Source organism: Stegodyphus dumicola, chromosome 11, assembly GCF_044657685.1.
Source record: "Stegodyphus dumicola isolate Sdum_Otavi_A_Nest chromosome 11, ASM4465768v1".
Classification (NCBI taxonomy): domain Eukaryota; kingdom Metazoa; phylum Arthropoda; class Arachnida; order Araneae; family Eresidae; genus Stegodyphus; species Stegodyphus dumicola.
In genome coordinates this window covers 29,256,166-29,268,646 of record NC_140778.1, presented here as the reverse complement: position 1 = coordinate 29,268,646, position 12,481 = coordinate 29,256,166, and the positions used below count along the sequence as shown (strand labels likewise).

Below are 12,481 nucleotides of genomic sequence, written 5' to 3'. Positions count from 1 at the left end.
CTAATTTGTTACTTACTAGTTTTTTCGGAAAATTCTGCGCTATATATTGTTTAAAATAACGAAAAATTATATAAGATATAAAGTGACTCTACAGTCTTTTAAACTAAACTGCTTTCCTTGTAATAAGTTGAGCGGTGGATTTGTGTTAAACTGTAATTTCTGTTTGTCCTAATTCTACTCATTCTTCTGATGTGGAGGTAACTATATAGTTAAATAGATTTAAAAGACACTAACTATATAATCTACAAATCGCCATTAAAAGAGGAGTTGCACAAAGAAAGATGCTTAGCTTTGAAATCGCGCAAATCAATCCCTAACTCCGATGGGCGGAGACTACTTCAACACTGCATTCCGTGCCTCAACTGAAGTAAAGTGCTGATCTGATTGGGAAGCGTCGTGGATGTAATTAAGGAACGGAATTCTTGGTTGGTTTCACTAATGCCACTAACTGTTTGGTTGCTTGTTGCCTGTTAAGGGAGTATATGTATCAGAACAGGGAGAAAGATTGCTACTAAATTTATTAGGCATGTTTGCGTTTTGATTCCCTGTGCCATTTGCGTTATCGAAATTTTCTTCACTTCATTCAAAAATTAAGAGCGAATTGCGGAAATTCTAACATTTTCTGCATGTATTAAAAATTTTGCTGTCCGTAATTATGTGAACATAAGGTAAGCAAATGAAACAGAGATGTTCAGCCTTTACAAATTCCAAACGTTAGTTTCAAGAATTGTGCACATTTCAACAACAAAATATCACCTTTACAATACGCACAAGTTTATGAATTTTCTAAAAGTGTTGTAAGAGCTTTGACATTTATTGAACGTCTGGTTCCCTTTGTGGAGATTTGTAATGTGATAGGGTGCTAACTTGTTCCTTCAAAAATTGTTTAATGCTTCCTATCTCATCTTTCTCAAGTGGATGCATCATCCACAAACAACGAGGACTTCTATCCAAAGTTTCAACTAATAAATAAACATATAGCATATCGAAAAATTCTTCCAGTTTTTTCTCTAATGTTTCTAAAGATCGTAAACATTCAGGTAGATTATCGACAAATTTTAAAAGTGATGGAGCAGAATCACATGTTTGAAGTAGAGAAATGAACTCTTGATGATAGAATTGATCGTGCCGTGTTTGTTGGAAAAGCGTTCAACCAATAAATCTCATGCTACGTCGTAACTGGAATCTGAAATTGCGATGGAATGAATAATATTTAACGAATCCGCCTAATAAGAACTCTTCAAATGCTTAAGTTTTTGCGCATTATAGTTAATTTACCGATTTTTTGCGTAACTGCCGAAAAGACATCATCACACTCTATCTGTTCTTCGTTTTTGCCGCTAAATATAGGAAGAGATAATTTAGGCAACTAAAAAATCAAAAACAATTATGTTTTTACTCAAACGGTTTTCTATGGAACACCAACTCCTTCGAGATCTGATTTCAGAAACGTTTCTTTTAATTTAAAATTAAATTTCATCGAGACTATCTACTATATTTTCGTTTTCCTTAATGAATTCAACAGCTTATTTTTCCTTTTAAATTTTATAATTTTTTAATTTTTTAACACCAGTATGGAAATATCCACTTCATCAACCGTTGAATTTACCTTGTTTTCAAACTTTGTGATGCCAACCTTTAAACTGTTTTCATAAGCTTCAATAATTTTCAGTTCCCTCATGATGAAGAAATAAATAATTGCCCTCTCACCGTGATTGCAGACGTCTCGACAGCGAAAACCGAAATCGAACGACGGACGCTGTAGCCAATCTTGACTGCGGAATCCAAACAAATCGGAAGCATTCCAAACGTTCTATATAAAGTTCACTTTTGCGGTTTTATCTTTATGAACCTCTTCGACTCGACCAAAAATGTTCATGCGATGCGTGCATTAGTTACTTTTACAAATAATTCAAAATTACCGATAAAGGGGACTGTAATATCGCTATGTTATTTTATTATTCTAATCACAGGCGAACCATCTTCCCAAGGGTTAAATTACTCAGCGAAATGAACAACAACAACAAAAACCGAGTGGTTACATTGTTTTTGTAATTATAACATACGCCATGCAAGGCGCCAAGAAAAGAAAGCATGAATTAATTTTAGAGCTTAATTGTCCTAAAGATGATGGCATCCCGCGAAGGAAAACAATATTCCCTACAAAGGTCAAGATGAAGGTAAAATGCTTCGCTAAACTCGAGTGAAACTAACGCGAGCCAAATAGGGCGATCGTGTTATGCTTAAAGTTCTAGACTCCGGTTATTTATTTCCAAGTTACGTTGCAAGCTCAATATGAAGGATGAGAAAGTGCATAGAGAAAAAAGGGTCTCAGAATGTCGCGACCATAAGATAGAATTCCAGTGTTTTAACCATATTTGGTTTTTATCCGCAACTTACGCACTTCTTTTTAATATTTAAGCACAATTACGCTTTTCGGAAATATTTACGCGTTGGGGGAAGATATGCTTTAGAAGACACAGAAAGAGCAACAAACATTTGCGTGTTTATATCATAAGCCAAGAGTTAAGCATATTGTTGTATATAACAGCTTATAAAATTTGCATGTTTGTGGGATAATATTCACCCCCTAATTTCACTTTTGATTATGTTCACTAACAATAGTATTTTAATACTCAAATTATAAAATGTAATTTACAGCTTTCGTGTCAAAAGGACCTTAGTGCCTGTTAAATATAAGTTTCGAGTGCAAGTCAATTATCAGTTTTTTTCTCCAACAAAAGAACCGTGTTATTGTTAATAACGCTACACACGTATATATTAATTTAGACACTTCCCTCAATAATATTCCTTTCTTTCTCACAATTTGTAAAATTCTTGTATCTCAACACAGTCTCATATTAACTGTGACGAAATTTTAGTCAATGTTACACAGAATTTTATACTTCAATCAATAAATTTACCGCAACATTGTTTTCAGGAAACTTATATAAACACATGTCGGTCAATCCGGCATTCACTTAACACGAAAGCTCAAGTAAACGGAAATAAATTAAAATGTGGGAAACTCCTCCTCCCTCTACAAAACTCAGGAAGCACTGTCGAATAGCAATGGTGAAACGTGACTTCGCAGCATGAGCATAAGATCGTCGCTTTGATTTTGTTGATTATTGAAATAGCATACAATAGCAAACTAAAAAATACTAAGCAAACGTCAAGGAGAGATGGCAAAAGTAGAACCTCTATTAGAGGGAGTGGCTTTATTTCTGCTGTTATTTAAAAAAAAAATATTGCTGCTTTTAAATTAAAAGTGAATACCTCCTGCTGATATCCATGTACATCTTGGGCGCTGACTTCAATGAACAGCTCACTTCCGATAGCCTTGATACTTTGGTTTTTCATTCTGGCCGTCTCTTTTCAGATTCCTCAATGAATCCCTTTAGGGTCCTGGCATATGTCAAAGTCAAAAAAATGAAGCTTCTTCAACTGAGATAGCCTTGCAAAAGTAATAGAGAAGTGAAGCTCTGAACATCAATCCGATAACCTCATCATCATCATCCTCATCAATATTGCCGGCATATTGCTGTTTTTACGCAACGTTTCCGGCTCATAACACATAGGCCTGAAGGGCGCATGACGGTATTTGGCAATGACGATTGAAAGGAGGCGTCAGTAGAGTGAAGAGGGGGGAAGACAGCGTGACGTCACAAGTTTAGAGAAACACGCAGACGAAGTCCAGGACCAGGAGAGGCGAAGACAGGGTGAAAATCAGACTTGTTCTGTTGTTCATGGTAGGTACATGTCATAATAGAGTTACACAAATAAGATAATACGATACAATTTATTAGAATAATAAAATACATGCAAATAAAAATGAAAATGAGTACATAAATAAAATACGGCAAAATAAGTCTATATAGATATTTACAGCGACGTTGCACTCGTGATAATGTTACGTAGGGAAGTTCGAGTCTCGAGTGGTAAAGGCCGCGAGTGGTCGAATACGTGCGTCGTATACAAAGATCTGATAATCGAACACTTTTAAGTGTTTCATATGTGAGAATTTTTTTGCCTTTTCAAAGAATTTTCTATTAGCTTTATGAAGGAACTCTTCAACTCTGTCGATACGAAGGTCTCTGTGTAAGGTCACATTCGAAACATAAAAGTGCGCATTAGTAATAATTCTGAGAAGTTTGTTTTGCGTTACTTGAAGTTTTTTCATGTCGCTTTGAGTGTAGGTCGCCCAGGCAGGGGAAGCGTAACAGAAAATTGGCCTGATAGTTGCTGTATAGATGTGTGTTTTCCTTTTAAGATCAAGTCTGGAGTTTTTACCTATTAGCGGGAGGAGATTTTTGATAGTAGAGGAGGTCTTCCATTTAATATTGTGAATGTGGTCTTTCCAGGTAAATCTGCGATTTAAGACTACCCCAAGATATGTAGCCTTCTTAACAAGTGGTACTTCTTCATTAAAGATTAAAAAAATTCTGTCAATAGGGAATCTGGAATGTTTTTTTCCGATAATAATCAACTGGGATTTTTGTCCGTTAATCGCAATTCTCCATTTAGCGCACCATTCCTCTATGGCTGGAATTTTTTCTTGAAGTTTTATCAGTGCATGCTCTTGACTATGTGACTTCACGGCAAGGGCGGTGTCATCAGCATAACATCCGAGGTAAGTATTGAGGTCGGCACTGTTGGGTAAATCATAAACGTAAAAAAAGATACAAAATAGGACCAAGAATAGAGCCTTGAGCTACACCGGCTTTCAGATATTTGGTCTCAGAGTGTTCAGGTCCAAAATTTACAAAGAATTTGCGGTTCCGTATGAAGGAGTTGATAAGTAAGATGAGGTCTCTACTAAAATCAAGTGTGATGAGCTTGAAAATGAGCCCCTCATGCCAGACGCGGTCGAATGCTTTCGCCACGTCTAGCATGAGTAAGGCGACACTTTGATGCCTGAATAAAGCAGATCCAATGAATTCGCAGAGACGAACAAGTTGTTTTGTCGTTGAGAGATTTCTACGGAAACCAAATTGTTCCATTGGGAGCTTATACATATGCGGCTCAATTCTTTTATACACTGTAAAAAAAAAGTTCGCTCTTTATAGGCAAAAGTTTTGTAAAGTTACAGAAATCAAAAAGTTACAGAAGAATTTCCTGTAATGGTAACAGGTTGAAAGCAAACTGTAGCGGTAACATCTGATTTGCTTGTAACATTACAGATAATGTTTCAGTAGCCGCGCGGAAGAATCACGTGACTGACTGGAAATTAGCCAATCAGGAGAAAAGTGTTTGAAAGCTAGTTGCAGAAAAAAAACATGGCTGAATGCATGTTGGTTGTATAGCGCAGGTAAGTAAGAAAATGTTAACAATTGCTACTTGAAATATTTATTGTTCATTTTATGCAGATTATTCTCATGCACTTTGCACTGTTATATGTAGTGAGTAAGTATTTAAACGTTTAAGCTTTGCGATTAATTAATATCAGTGTTCGTAATGTCTAATGAGTTGAAAGAGTGCAAAATATTTATTCCAAATGCAGATCTAATAGTAGTATTTTGTCATTGTGCATCCGATAAATTACGCCTTAAATTGCCCGTATTATTATTTAAAACTAATTATTCCAAAATTTAATCACTGCTTGTGGTATATAATTGAAATGGTAATGTGGTTGTTGAAAACAAAACTAATCATTTTAGCGTTCTTTTCCAATCGTCTGACAAAAGAACACTTGACATCTTTTTCCCGGCAGGCCTTGCGAGAAACGTTTATATAAACATTTAGAATTCTGAATGTAATGTATATATTTTTTTTGCTTACAAGGTTTAAGTTATTCTTTTTCTAGGATTATCTGATTAGTTATACCTGGTTTATAATTCAGTCTAATATGTTTATGTACGAGTGTGTTATGAAGTAAAATTACAAAAACTTGAACAACGCGGTCGAGAATCTCGTTTATTCCTTTAGTGTAATAATATTTTTTTCAGTGGTATTAATTTCTTACGAAAATATTATAACTCCAAAATGAAGTAATTATATTGATTAAAAATATGCCGTATCATACTTTTCGTAATGTTTTGTTGTACTAACTAGATGCAACTTAATTATTCCATATATTTTAATATACCAATATCAACAGGGGAAAAATGGAAATGACCTGAAATATTTTTCTAACAATTCGTTAAACTAATTATAAAACAAAACTAAAATTTTGTGCATTATTTCCAAAAATATCATTTCATTAATATTTTATAAATGACAACATATATTATATTGTACATATAACTACCATTGCATACTTATAAGTTTTTAAACATTTAATGTAGAATTTATGTTGATTTTATTTTGCCCAGTTTTAATACAGTTTTGAAGTATGATAATCTTGTTACTAGGATAGCATGAATCTGCTAATACAAGTTTAATACATTTCTTGACAAATATTTCTCTTATTCATGTAATATAATATATAAATCATAAAATAAGTTTTCTTAAAAATAAATTATTATTGTTTATTGGAATTTAAAACAATTCTGTATCTGTATGTTGTATTAAAATTAAATAATAATGAATTTTTAATGAAGCATTGATTTTAGCATTAACAATGTAAATATATATATATATACACATGAATAAATGGAAATGCAAGCTACTTTTCCTTACAAAACCGCCCATGAATATATACTTCAAGTGCTTCCATACTTCCCTTTAGGCTGATAGCCTTTGCATGCTTTGCCATATTCTATCAATCCAAATGATGCAAATATGCAGAAAATTTTACCTTCTTTGAAAGTTAATACCGGAAATAAAATTCAGTGCATTTGTAAACTACATTAGTTTTCTTATAGCTTGGCATTTAATTGCCCAATGATTTACTAGTCCAAACTAAGGCAGAATTCAGATATCGTTCAAATAAAAGAAAATTAATAAGGTCTGATTTTTAGACGTATATATGAAGATTTATTTTTTTAAATATTATTTTAAGTCAACGAAATTAATTTCAAATTTAAGTAAGTATTCATGCCTTTCAGTAGCATTATTTTTGATATCTTAAATTAAATAACTGAATGCAATATTTCTTGTTAATAAAAGAAAAGCAATGTTATGAAAGACTAGCGAAGTGGATTTGCAAGTTCTAATTACGAAAGGTCCCATGCTTTAAGGGGGCATTTTTAAAAGTACTTAATTAAAAAAAATTATTTAACGTAAAACTTCCAAACTTCACACATGTGTAATATTAATTCTATATATTTTATCTCATTCTTATTTTATTAATTTCATAGCATTTCGTGTGACACTAGTAGTAATTATTAATTAAATTTTATGCAGTTTCTGATCTATGTTTTGATTTTGTTATTAATTACGTTAGTTTACAATAAGATTTAAAATTATGTAAGGTACAAAAACCTTCTGCATCTATTAATATATGCTGAAGTGAATGAAATTATGCCAGTGAAATTTTTTAAAATCAAAAACAAATTTCTGTGGAAAATTAAAGTTATAAATTCTAAATGCAAACAAAGGAGTGAATTTGAAAGTTATCAAATAAGCCAAAATGTTGGTCATTTTTTCAGTTTTGCAGAAGAATTTTTATACTTTGCAGAATGGGAATATGATGTTTGGTTTTGTTAGTATTAATTATTACATACATTATTGAATTATTGCAACTTACATTGCAACACATAATTTAGCTTAAAATTTATTTGAACTTAATTTTCTTATTTATTTTGATCATGTATATTTCATGTGTCATAAGTCTTTGAAATGAACTTAATTCTCATCCTATTTATTTATACAATTTTTTTTAAAAAAGAAAAAGTCACATTTGTTTTGCTTAGTTGCACACGAAGATACATGTCTATATATAGAGAGAGAAAGAGGAGTTATGTTTACTTGCAGACTTTTTTCTTCCTTTTATATTATAGTATGAAAATCAAGGGGGAAATTAAGCAATCAATTTAATTTTGAAGGATGTGATTACAATAAGATCATAACCAATCAAAAATATTCATGAATGAACTACTGGTAACTATCATAGTATTATTATTTAAAAGAAACCTACATTCCAATAAGAACGCTTAGTAACATAACCATTTAAGTTATCTGATAAAAGTAAATTTCATTCCTACTTCCCTATACCTTGAATTTCACTCTTAGTATTGCCCACTGCTACTCCCTAGACCTCAAAGCATTTAATGCATCTGGAACTGCAATTTGTGTCTTCTTCTACAGCATGCAAGTTATCACCGTTTAGTTTGTACTGCCCCGAGCAATGATCTTCAGAATTACCGTATTGCGTTGCATATTCCACCCCACCGAGCTTTAGAACCAGATTCTGAAAATTAAAAAAATATTTACATAATTTTCCCCCTTTTAATGCATTCAGAAAATGAATATCCCAAGATTTTAAAATGGATTTATCAACATAATGATTGTTTTCGTCATACTAACAAAGGCAAACTTTTGCACACTTACGGCCCCGTTGAATCTTTCTTTTCTAACTGTTGAATATTATGTCAGCCTAATACAAACAATGATCTATGATAGTGAAAGCAAATACCAACTGCCATTCACTGTGCAATTTTGCCATATCAGCTGAATGTTCACCCTAGCAAGCATCGAACCACAACCTTCTCTAATTATTTATGTATGATCTGAGGCCTAAGGATTTGCAAGAACAACAATGAGAATGACAGAAGTTCAAATTATAAAGAAGAAATAAGATAACTTATTAGATGTTGCAATTATGTGTATTCTTATTGAAATAGAGGTTTCTTTTAAATAAATAATATTGTGATAGTAGTAGTTTATCCATGATTACTTTTCATTTGTTATATTCCTACTGTGACTCTGTCCTTTGGAAATTAAATTATTCGTTTAATTTTTCCCTCTTAATTTTCAGAAGATAAAATTAGTAAAAATAAGTGGGAATATGGCATCAAGAGCATTAGATATCCCCATTTTCTTGAAGCTGTTCACTATTATTGTTTCATCAATGATAGGCCATGCACCCAAAATCCACTAGCAAATCAGTTAGTAAGATGAAAATGACCACTATGCGGACAAAACATTTAGGGTAACTTGTTTTGTGAGCGCCTTAAGGAAGACAAACATTACCTAAATCTTTAAAACATATTCAGAATCCTGTGCTAAAAGAAAACTAGGGGGAAAATGTTGTCCGAGTCCCAGTGATTCCTTTGGACGAATATGTAATATTGTTTTAGAAATTTAAGGTAATAAATATAATATTTTTCGAATGCTAAAACAGTTCGAGAAATTTATTCAAGTTCTGAATTCTGAATATAAGTATACTGTATATTATATTTAATAACTATGGTGGCTTCATTTATGAAAATATTTGAATATTGGCTGTTTTTGTACAATGAACCTTCTCTAAGCTAGCTATACGTGATTCATGAAAATTTTGATCTTTAAATGATAGTGGGCATCCTATAGAAGTTATGTTTACTAATTAGGTATTTTATGAGGAATGCTGGTTAAATTTAAAAAGTGATTGACTGAGGTAGCTTGTCGTAATGAGACGGTTCACTTTAGTCCAATTTTTTAAAGAATTTAAGCTGTTCTTAATTAATTAAGATATTATAAAGAAATTTGATTAAAGGTGTTATATAAGCACATGTTTAAAACATCTATTAAAATAATTTTTATAAGCTTTTTAAGAGCATGATTATGATTCTAAAAGAAATGTTTTTTTCTTTATTTAGGAGACATGGTTTACAAAGAGGAGAAAAACCATTCATTTTTTCCAAGCAGTCGAAACGAATTTTTATGAAATGTTTATTAAATTATATTATGTTATTTTTTAATTAATTCTTTTTTTCAGGTTTTATGTAAAGTTTATGAATTAATAAATTATTTTTACTTCTGTATTTTAATTAGCATATCATTTGCTTCATAGTGTTTCACAATAAAATTATAAATTCAATAAACTTCTTAATTAACATGCTGTAATATAGAGAGAGCATAAAGTTTGTTTTCTGTTGTCACATGTTTATTTCACAATTTTGTATGCGAATCTCGAAATTTATAATAACTAGGAATATTTTTAGTATCACTTTCGAAATGGTAAAAATGGTAAATATTAAGCTTAGATTTACTACATATTATGTTTGTAAAAAATTTTGGGTAAAATTAAAATGCATTAAATTTTAAGCTAAACTGAAGTATTAATTTTAGAAATAAATTTCTTAAAGGCATAGTTGTATTAAGAATTTTAAGGGAAACAAGGCTTTAAAAATTAAGGTCAGTTGGCAAAGTTTTATGCTTATTGAAAAAGCATGACATTAGGTTTTTAATGAAAGACTTCTATCTGTTAATTCAAAGGAAATTATTTGAAGGTAAGTAAAACAGTTATGCATTATTTCAAACAATAGCAGACTGTTGACAAACACTGAGTGCAGATAAGAATAAAAAAATTAGTTAGACGTTGTAATTCAAGCGTATGAACAAAATTTGAATTCCTTGTAGTAACAAAATGAAGTTCATTGCTATGTTGAATTCTTTAATTTACTGAAAATGTCATTTTTTAGAAGGAGAGAATATATTTTTGAAATATGAAGAACAGCTGTTCTGAGTTCTTCATAGAAATATTTCCCAAAATGTCTTTTACTGTAATAATATGATCATATCAACATGCAACACGTTTACTCTAAAGTTAAATCTAAAGCAACATGTGTCTATTTGAGCTAAAATTACTAAAAAGAAAGTTCTAGAACATATCTTATTAACTGAAACTAAAACATGCAAATAAAACATGCTATTTTTTTCAGCTATTTTACAGGGCAAATATAAGGAGTAGCATATCAATTTGAACTTTTAAATTAATCAAAATGATAATATGAAAGGCCTTTCAATAATATCAGACATAAGTTTCTCTTCATAAGACAAAAATACTCTGCAACAGACTAATGTTACTTTTTGAAAAAAGAACATTGCTGTTGAAAGTGCATCTTTTAAATTAATGCTATGAGGTCAAATTGACTAATTTAAAAAGCCAAACTATTATGCTTCACTTGCATATATCTGTATAATGATATACACATGCAGATATTGTTTTACTCAAAACATCTTGATTTCAGTATATTTTATTATAATAAGCATCATTTTAGACAAAAAAATCTATTACTTTTATAGACATATCCTTTAGTATTATCTATGAAAAATATATTCTACACACATAATTACTTAATGGGATATTAGAAGGAAATAATCTGAAACCTTTACAGATACAACCATTGGAATTTTACGTAAGAAAAGTATCTTCTACTCACATAATAACTTGCTATAATAATACAAGCAAATAACCTGTAACGGTTACAGATATATCTGTTGAGATTTTAGATGAGAAAAACATGTTCTTTTTACATAATTATTTGCTGTAATATTACACGCAAATAATCTGTAACCATTACAGATATATCGTTTGGGATTTTACATGAGAAAAACATTCTTTTTACATAATTATTTGCTGTAATATTACACGCAAATAATCTGTAACCATTACAGATATATCGTTTGGGAATTTACATGAGAAAAATATGTTCTACTTACATAACTATATGCTGTGATATTACAAGAAAAACATCTGTAACCATTACAGGCAAAACTCTTGTAACGTTACAAAGAAAACACCTGTTTCTGTTACTCAAATAACCCATGGCATCCCAGTTTCCATGAGTTTTCTTAGTAACCTTACAGATTTTTTTTTACAGTGTAGATGACCCGTTCGAAAATCTTACCTAGTCCTGGGAGTAGACTAATCGGACGGTATCCCTCCGGTTTGGTGGCATCTTTTCCCGGCTTTGGTAGAAGAATGACTTTCGCCTTTTTCCATTTTTCGGGAAAGTAGTTATTTTCCAGGCAGGCATTGAGAATGCTAACATATCTTGTGACCGTGTTAAGTGGCATAATTTTAATTGCAACATTCGTAATTTCATCATAACCAGGTGCTTTCCGGTTTTTCAGATTTCTGATAATGTTCCTAACCTCAGTCTGGGATGTATATTCAATGCGATTTTTGGTCACGGGTCCTTCAAGCCAGTCTTTGATAAATTGCCTAGTATTGAATGAGAAAAGAGGGTCACAAGGGTCTTGATTCGGCACGAAATGTTGATCTAAGTGCTGTGCCATAAGGGCGGCCTTTTCCTTGTATGTAAGTGCGATTCTGTTGTTACTATAAATTGGTTTATTGCAGGGGGGCTTGCGCCTAAGGTTTCTTGCGAAAGACCAGAAATCATTTCCAGATTCATTAAAACTCTCAATTTTATTATTCCAGACCTCATCCCGGTGTTTCCGAATCTTGCATCTGCTTTTATTGTTAAGTCTGTTAAGTTCTTTCTTGACCCCTGGGTCCCAAGAGATATTCCACCTCTTTCTCAATCGGTTTCTCTGTTTAATCATATCTCTGATTTCTCTGGGTAATCGGAAATTTATCCGATAACCTGTTTAGCATTTCTAGTGAAACCATAGCAATTATTGTGACAAGAATGGTGTCTATGCTGGA

General features: G+C 31.7%; 1 long non-coding RNA gene across 1 annotated transcript; it reads left to right on the top strand.

The window, feature by feature from the left end:
• The first annotated feature begins 5,204 nt into the window (after positions 1-5,204).
• LOC146993859 (uncharacterized) lies at positions 5,205-9,848 on the top strand. The gene is made up of 2 exons (XR_015043817.1): positions 5,205-5,311; positions 9,684-9,848. It is a non-coding gene; the product is annotated as an uncharacterized LOC146993859 (long non-coding RNA).
• The last annotated feature ends 2,633 nt before the right edge of the window (positions 9,849-12,481 follow it).